The 9591-nt window shown below is 30.0% G+C and overlaps 1 long non-coding RNA gene across 1 annotated transcript; it reads right to left on the bottom strand.

Annotated features, from left to right (window-relative positions):
• Positions 1–6584: 6584 nt before the first annotated feature.
• On the bottom strand, positions 6585–9298 carry LOC115992663. Its single transcript, XR_004092603.1, has 3 exons — positions 8645–9298; positions 8431–8516; positions 6585–7048 (listed from the first exon to the last, which is right to left on the bottom strand). It is a non-coding gene; the product is annotated as an uncharacterized LOC115992663 (long non-coding RNA).
• Positions 9299–9591: the final 293 nt, after the last annotated feature.

Below are 9591 nucleotides of genomic sequence, written 5' to 3'. Positions count from 1 at the left end.
TTGTTTGGGCCCTTTACATACGAGCTCAAGGTCACTCCCGGGCCGTTAAAAATCGTGCCCTTACATAAATCATTTGATTTTTAAAATATATAGGAAAAAAAGTAGTGATTAAGATCAATTTTAGATTTTATTTGTATCATAAAATAAAAATATAAATCATTTGATTTTTAAAATATATAGAGATTTACATTAATAAAAAGAGACATTAATTTTAAGAATTTTAATAATTATGTTATAAAAAGTTAATTTCAATCTTATAAGACCGTGACAAATTCCAGTCCAATATTTTATTATTTTATTTTGACCTATAACTTACACCTTAATAGTTGTGAATATATTGTAATAACAACAAAATGTCACGACATTTTTAGTTGTGCTAGATTTCGGTATAATATTTTATTATTTTATTTTATTTTATCTTGACCCATAAGGAATTGACACATGCATCACAATATTTTTCATAATATCTCTATGTATACATTGTACTTAATTACAATGTAAATTTATATTGTAGACACAAAAAATTGGCAAATTTTGTACACATTTATGAAATTTGTACAATATTTACCATTTTTTGTGCAAATGTGTATAATATTAACCACTTTTGTGTATTTACAATGTAAACTTGCATTGCAAGTACAAAGTAAGCATATAAAGATCTTAAAAAAAAAAAAAAAAAACAAAACTCAAACCAACTAGCATACTTGAAGGGGAAAAAAAAGAAAAGAAAAGAGAAAGTGCACCTCACTAATTGAATAAACCAAAAAAACACTATTCATGAGCCTTGGGCTTTTTTTATATAGTTAATAGATATGACAGCTTACATAAATATTTTTTTTTTTATAAAAAAAAACGCAAACTGATAACTGGAAAAAAAAAAAAAAAACTTTAGGCACTGTATAAATTAATGCTAAAATGTTGTGGACTTAGCATTTTTTTTATTTGATCTATAAAAAACTGAGATCTCAACAATTGTGAAAATATTGTGATAACAATAAGTGTTGTAATATTTTCTCAAAACATTTATTTTTTGTTGTGATTGGTCATAGTCTCATATTTTATTATTTTATTTTGATTTGTAAGAAATTGACACGTTAATAATTGTGAAAATATTGTGAAATTTGTTATGTCAGTATAACAATATATATACTAGCTTACATAAATATTTAAAAGAAAAAAAAACACAAAACGATTACAAAAAAAAAAAAAAAAAAAACTTTAGGCACTATAGCTACCATGCCAGTTGAATAAACCAAAAACACTACACAATAAGTGTTGTAACATTTTCTCAAAACATTTATTTTTAGTTGGGGTTGGTCACAGTCTCATATTTTATTATTTTATTTTGACTTATAAGAAATTGACATTTCAATAATTGTGAAAATAAATTTGTTGTGTCAGTATAACAGTATATATAAAAGGAAAAAAAAAAAGAATGGAAGACGAAAAAAAAGAAAAAAAGAAAAAAAAAAAGAAGACAAGTGCCTCACGAAAATTTCACTGTAGATGAACAGTGAATGAATAGTGATTTAACACTGAATGCACAGTGTTAAATCACTGTAGCGGCATTGCTGCTTTTTATATATACTAGCGTTGGCTGCACGTGCAAGGCATGTGCTACCCTAGTAATGAGAAAATTAATATAAATTTTGTATGTGAAATCGTGAATTTTAGCTCACCTAATTTGATTATATTAAAAAAGAAGTTTAAGAATACAAAAAATATCACAATATTTTCACAATATCTTCATTTTTGGGATTCGAATAGATATTTTTTTATTTTATTTAAGAGAAATGCTACATTCATAATATTTTTAGAACAAATTCTAAATGACAAATTATTATTGGTTTTAAACTAATAACATTGTTATTGTTATTCTCAAAACATTTATTTTCAGTTGTGATTGGTCACAGTCTCATATTTTATTATTTTATTTCAATTTGTAAGAAATTGATACTTCAATATTTGTAAAAATATTGTGATATTTGTTGTGTTGGTATAACAATATATATGCTAGCTTACATAAATATTTAAAAAAAAAAAAAAAACAAACCGATTGCTGAAAAAAATAAATAAATAAAAACTTTAGGCACGGTAGAAATTAATGTTAAAATGTTGTGGACTTGGCATTTTTTTATTTGATTTATAAGAAACTGAGATTTCAACAATTGTGAAAATATTGTAATAATAATAAGTGTTGTAACATTTTCTTAAAACGTTTATTTTCAATTGTGATTAGTCATAGTCTCATATTTTATTATTTTATTTCAACTTGTAAGAAATTGACACGTCAATAATTGTGAAAATATTGTGAAATTTGTTGTGTCAGTACAACAATATATATGCCAGCTTACATAAATATTTCAAAAAAAAAAAAAACACAGACCGATTATTGGGAAAAAAAAAAAAACTTTAGGCACTGTAGCTACAGTGCCAGTTGAATAAACCAAAAGCACTGTAACTCCAATGCTATCCATCAATAATAGCTTACCTATAATTTGTTGTGAAATTAATGTTAAAATGTTGTGGATTTAGAATTTTTTTATTTGATATATAAGAAACTGAGATTTTAACAATTGTGAAAATATTGTGATAACAATAAGTGCTGTGACATTTTTTTTAAAACATTTATTTTTAGTTGTGGTTGGCTACAACCTTATATTTTATTATTTTATTTCGACTTATAAGAAATTGACCCGTCAATAATTGTGAAATTTGTTGTGTCAGTATAACAATATAAATGTTAGCTTATATCAATATTTAAAAGGAAAAAAAAAAACACAAACCAATTACTGGGAAAAAAAAAAAAAACTAACTAAACCAAAGCACTGTTGTAGCTACAGCGCTGCACAGTGCAAAAACACTGGATGTACAGTGCCAAGACGCTATGCGCGCATTCACGCTTTTATTATAAACATTTATTTTTAGCTGTGGTTGATCACAGTCTCATATTTTATTATTTTATTTCGATTTGTAAGAAATTGACACGTCAATAATTGTGAAAATATTGTAAAATTTGTTGTGTCAGTATAACAATATATATACCAGCTTACATAAATATTTAAAAAAAAAAAAAAACACAAACAAAATACTTTTTTAAAAGAATTAGGCACTATAGCTACAGTGCAAAAATACTGTACTAATAAGTGTCACAATATTTTCACAAAATATTTATTTTCAGTTGTGGTTGGTCACATCTTTATATTTTATTATTTTATTATTTTATTTTAACTTATAAGAAATTGACACCTCAATAATCGTGAAAATATTGTGAAATTTGTTGTATCAGTATAACAATATATTAAAAATAAAAATACAAACGAAAGACTAAAAAAAATGCAACTACTGTAGCTACAGAGCCAAGCGGCACTGTAATTGCTATGCAAAACTTAAACAAAAGGGTTGAAAAAAAAGAAAAAAAAGAAAAAAGCAAAGTGCCTCACCAAAGCACTGTTGCCGCTACAGTACTTATACAGTGCAAACACTCTGAGTGTACGGTGCCGAAGTACTGTAGCGGCATTAGCGCTTTTATAATATAAAGAAACATTTATTTTCAGTTATGGTTGGTCACAGTTTTATATTTTATTATTTTATTTTGACTTATAAGAAATTGACACCTCAATAATTGTAAAAATATTATGAAATTTGTTATGTAGTAAAACAATATATATAAAAGAAAAAAAAATACAAACGAAAGACGACAAAAAAAAAAAAAAAAACGTAAGAACTGTAGCTACTGTTCGAAACTGAAGGAAAAAAAAAAAAAAAAAAAGTAGTGAAGTGCCTCACCAAAGCACTGTTACCGCTACAGTGCTTGCACAGCATCAAAGCACTGTAGCAGGCATTGGTGCTTTTTATATATAAGATAAGAAGATATTCGTATTTTTTATTTATTTATTTTTTTTTGTGGAGAAATCATTCATAAATATTTTGAGTAATGCTATTTGAGTAATACCATTGTATAATATTTTTTGAAAAATTTTAAGTGCAGTCATAATTTTTCACAAAGCATGTTGTTGGATGATAGAGTAAATATAAAATAGAAGATTCAAAATTAAATATAAAAGGTTAAAATTTAAATTAAAATTTTAATAAGTTAAAATAAAAATAATTAAAAATTTTAAGAGTTAAAAGTGTAATTTAATCTTATAATTTTTTTTTGAGAAATCTTATAAAAAATTTTGTATGAGTAGATTTTATTGATAAAAGAATAATAATTAAAGGAAAGCAGCTTATGAGATTCTCTTATTGGACTCTTCCACCATACTGGAAAACTATTTTATGATACTGGCTTTGTCTTATGAGATACCTCTAGCATATGAACCTTCTAGAAGTTTGGCAAAAATTAAGGGGTAAATTTAGTTTTTTGATTAAATTTTAGCAATGTGGCTAATTAACCAACTCAGAAAATAGCATTAAGCCGTCTCTCTCTGCGAGAATTTTTACTTTTTTTTCTTTTTTGAGAAATCTCTATCAAAGAAATTACAACATTAAGGTTAGTGTTTTTTTTTTTTTTTTTTTTTTTTTTTTTTTTTTTTTTTTATATTTAAGTAGCAAATTTGGGCGAGAAATCCTCTGTTGAGGGAGCTGTCAATCTTGTCGCAGTGTTTCATAGCCTTCAAATGACTTATTAAATGTCTGTTTGAAAACAACTTATTTGTCTGAAATTGAAAACTTTTTACTGAAAATACTATAGATAAATCTAAAAATTAGTTGAAATAGTACAGTAAGGCCCATAGACAGTATCAAAAAGTGCAATAAGACCTATAAATGTAGTAAAAATAATCTGAGTAGTAAAATAAACTGACTTTTAAGCCAATGCCAAATGCACACTAAGAGTTTGTTTAGATATCGCTTATTGCTGAAAATTGAAAACTGAAAATACTGTAGCAAAATAATTTTTAAAAATGTAAATAGTACCGTGGGACAAAGTTTTAAAGTTAGATTTGCATTTTTCCGTACTTACGGGTTTCGTGAATAATGCATAGGATCCACAGAAAAAAAATGCAGACGCATTGGGAACACACAGACACACTATCCAAAATCACACTAAGGGGTAAGTGCACTTCCACCATGGTGATCTCTGATTAGAAAATCAGTTAAGTGAGATGATATAAAAAGAAAAAAATGCAATAATTTTTTTTTTTTTTTTGTGACCATAATTTCCCCTCCAAAGTAAAAAATGCCTATAATTTTCTTTTGCCAAAGTGTTAACAATGGCATTGGCACCTATAATTTTCTTTAATTTTCTTTGAATCATCATTATCCTTGTCCTATCCCCACTACTCTCTTCCGCTAATTCTTTTAGCGGTGCCAATGATCGATGTTTTCTTGCCCAAATCAAATGGTGTTTTTCACGTTTTCTTGGCCAAACAGATGGGCTGCATACTATTTGTTGATGTGATTAATTAGCCACATAGCTAAAATATAACCTAAGGTACAGCATGTAAATTACCATTTAAATTTTAAAAAAATTTTAATAAAGATCATTTTTGAAAATTAGTGTAGATGTATAAGTATAAATATGAATTGGAGTGAACTGAATATAGAAACTGGATATAAATTTTGTAAATGTGTGTTCAAGAAATTGAAATTGTAAAACTATAATTTAGAATTAAAGTCAATTTTTGGAATTACAAGAAATTTCGATTCCCCTCTCCCCTCTTTTTTTTGATAAAAAGATCAAACATTAAACAAAATGATAAAGGAAAGTACTACAAACAAAGTTAGCCTATATTTGGCATAGAGTGCTGTATACAGTGCATTGGGAAGCTGGCTGCATTAGCAGCTATATCTAAAACCTGAGCTATCATCATAAGAAAGTGAAAAAGCATCATCATGCCAAAGCCATCATTAGAGCATCAGCATCAAAGAATGCTATGCTATCCTATTTTACCATTTCAAAAAGTTACTTTATCAATTATACCATACCATTTTACAATACACCCTACATCAAAAAACTCTATTATTTCACTTTTTCATTAAAATATTATTTTTTAATCTTTCTTTATTATTTCTTTCACATCATCACTTTTTTTTTAGTAAGGGATCTATTCCAACAGTAACATTTTCCTGGGCTTTCCAACTATAATTTTTTCAACTGTAATTTTTTTTCCAGACTTTAGCCAGTTCACACATTGCTTCTTCTCTGAAGAAATAGAAACCCAACATGTGACTAAATAAAATAAATAGCATGTTACTCTCCACGCAAGTAAGAAAATTTTCATAATATAACTTGATCTGTGACTTCAAATCATGTGATCTAGAGATTCACAATCAACATAAGGTTCAATTCACTTTCTTCACCAACTAGCCAAGATGCATTTGATAATTTTCATTGAATACCTGATCTGATTTTATAATACGCTGGAAACTCATGAGGAGACTAGTACATGCTGGTAGAAAACAAGGAACAACCACCACTGTAACTTTATGACAGCCACAATCAATGCTCACAACGTCAAATCTCTTGCAACAATTATTGAGATCACACAAAAGTTTTAACAGGTATAAATGTAAACCACACCAATCTTCTCACAAGTATAATGTGAATCACACCATTTACAATAACTAAAGTTTCTATCAGTCAAGAAACACTATTAAAATTTATAACAGAGTGAAAAGAATTCATTTAAGTACAAGCAGAAGCCAAGAACAACTACAAGAGAGCTAAAAAAAAACAAATCCATATACAGAAGAAAGCAACCTTGGACGCACACAACTTGGAAAATAACTCAATTATGTAAATAAAGATAATTTATTAATGTTGTCGCTTGCCGGAGAGGCTGATAAAGCTAACTTTCATAGGGGTAGCAACCACCAGTGGAGCTTCTGGGGAGTCACTAATGGCAAACTTGTCATGCATGAACCGACTCTCAATAATAGACTCATCCTTCAACACAATCTTGTAACAATAACAGCTTTTATGGCCTTGCTGATTCCTGTAGCATGCATGAGCACTGTTTTTCACCTGCTGGAAGTCTCATATCACACTGAACTTTCCCACTGTTGCAACCAAGTGACGCTCTTGTTTACCATTTTCTGTGACCTGAAAGCAAATATCATACGAGAAACAAACACATAAGTTAAAGAAATTTTAAGATGATAGGATCACAAAATATAAGAGACCAAAAATATAAAAGAAACATGTATCATAAGATAAAAAAATATCCATAATATGCGGCAACAAAACTATCCAATTCAGCCGGAGATAAGTAGTTAACAGGCACCAAATAGATACACCCAAACCACCAGACCATCTAACTTTGAGGACCCAAATGCAACCAGATCTAAGACACTAAAATAAAAGTAAAATCTTACATGCACAAAACAAAAAGAAACATTATACAAATTTTAATTGAAGTCCTTTTGTTCTACATTGGATTTCCAAACAGCTAACTCAGTTTTCTATCAGATATTTCACAGTTTTAGAAAAAGAGATCATCACCATTATTCATGATGACTCCAATGAAAATCAGCCCCAAATACACAACTAGACATCATATTAATGCCAAATAGCACCAATAAGGAAGCCTAAACCAAATAGCTCTTTCTTCTTCTCTTTTATATCTCCTAAGTCCTGACCCTTTAGTCACTTTCTGCACAGCATACCATTCTACTATCCCTAGCAAATTCAGTTACTTTTATCAGAAAATTGTCAGAAATATTTTCATTTCGGAATCCAAATCTTAACAAAATCATCCTAAACCATATCCAACCACTAATTTGCCACCCTTTCCCAATTCAACTACAAGCTTACTATATCCAAAATTCAGCTCAACAAAGAGCAAAGCTCTAAGCCTCCAACCCGTATTTCTACTTATCAAAAAACTATAAATATAAAAATAAAAAGGCTCCAAAAGAAAGTGTGCCCTAACCCCTAAACAAGTTTAGTTACTTTTATCACAAAATTGCCGGAATTATTTCCATTTTAGCATCTAAAAATTTACAATGCTAGTCTGAACCATATCCAACCACTAATTTTTAATCCTTTCCCAATTCAATAGAAACAGCTGTTATCCAAAATTAAGCTCAACACAGAGTTAAGCTCCAAAACAGAGCGTGCCCTAACATCTATTCAAAATTCAGTTACATCTTTTTTCTTCAGACCTTTCCATACAAATATCAGTTATTTTTATCACAAACTTGTCAAAAAGTTCCCATTTTAGTATCTACAAATTAACAACAGTATCCTGAACCATACCCACCTACTAAATTTTCATTCTTTCCCAGTTAAACTAAAAACTTATATAAAAAATTCAGCTTAACGCATTGCTAAGGTCCAATACAAAGCATGCCTTAACCTCTATACAAATTCAGTTACTTTAATCACAAAATTATCAGGAATATTCCCATTTCATCCATCCAAAGGGGAACAGAAACAAAGTGAAAAGAGAGAAGCGAGAGAAATAGATAGAGAGGGAAACTTACTGGTATGGAAGATGAACCTGAGCAAATTTTTTGATGATGCTAATCCCGTGCCAGAGAGCGAAAACCCCTCGTTGATGAGGTTGAATCTTTGCAAACATCAACAACAATATTTTGATCAAAACCCAAACACAAACACAAGCTGAATCCCTCTTTTTCTTGCAGAGAGAGAAAAGAAACACAAACAAAAAAACTCTAATACATTATCAAAACCCACCTTACAGTTAGCACCAACATCGATGGAGCTGAATCCCCCACACCGGCGGAGCTTAGTGGAACCTTGAGTATCGGTTTGAAGAGAGAGTGATGGAGTGAAGAGTTAAATGGGTACTATCTAGAGTGTTGGGTTTATGAGATGAGTGAGGGTGAGGGTGAATCGGTAAAGGGATTTGGAGATGGGTCTGATTAAATCGGTTGAGGTTGAGGGTGAGGGTGAATCGGTAAAGGGATTTGGAGATGGGTCTGAGATGAGACGCCGTGTGAAGCGTCGGCAATGGAGATGGGTGAGGGTGAATCAGTTGAGCTTCAACGAATCCACATGGTGTGTGATGTTGGGAGGAGTATGCCGTTTGGGTCTGAAGAGAGGAGAGAGCTGAAGAGAGGAGAGAGCTGATTGAGAAACAGAACAAAGAAGAGAGAGAAGAGCACTGAAGTACCGTGACAGTGGAGTGTTTCATTTCGGAGGGAATAAAATATATTTTTTCCTTTTACCATTGTGCTACAGTACAATTCTAAGTTTAGAATTGTACTGTAGCACTATTGTAAAAAATTTTACAATAGTATGGTTTAGCATTGTTTGATGTAAGTGTTTTTATCCTCTAAAATGTCAAAAATGCCTTAAATATGACTTTAGCATTTTTCAATGCTAGTGCTCTTAGAGTTTGAGTTTGAACTGCCAACTTTCTTATCCACGATAATAGAGATAGAGTTTCCTTTATCAGCATCCTCTATTCCTTTATTCTCGGTACATATCTGCTAATTATCCGGGTCTATCCTTTGATTCTCGACATGATCATCACGTTGAGAGAAATCTACACCAGGATTCTCGGGCATCCATGAATCGGGACTAGATTTTGCAGCTCCCTTCCATGGTGGCGATCTCTGGTGGCCACCTGAAGCCTTCAACCGATCCCTATATTGGTACTCAACGTCCCCTCCATTTTT

The sequence above is a fragment of the Quercus lobata genome, chromosome 5 (assembly GCF_001633185.2).
Source record: "Quercus lobata isolate SW786 chromosome 5, ValleyOak3.0 Primary Assembly, whole genome shotgun sequence".
In the NCBI taxonomy this organism is placed as follows: Eukaryota; Viridiplantae; Streptophyta; class Magnoliopsida; order Fagales; family Fagaceae; genus Quercus; species Quercus lobata.
The sequence above is the reverse complement of the archived record's forward strand: the minus strand, read 5'-3'. Positions and strand labels throughout refer to the sequence as shown.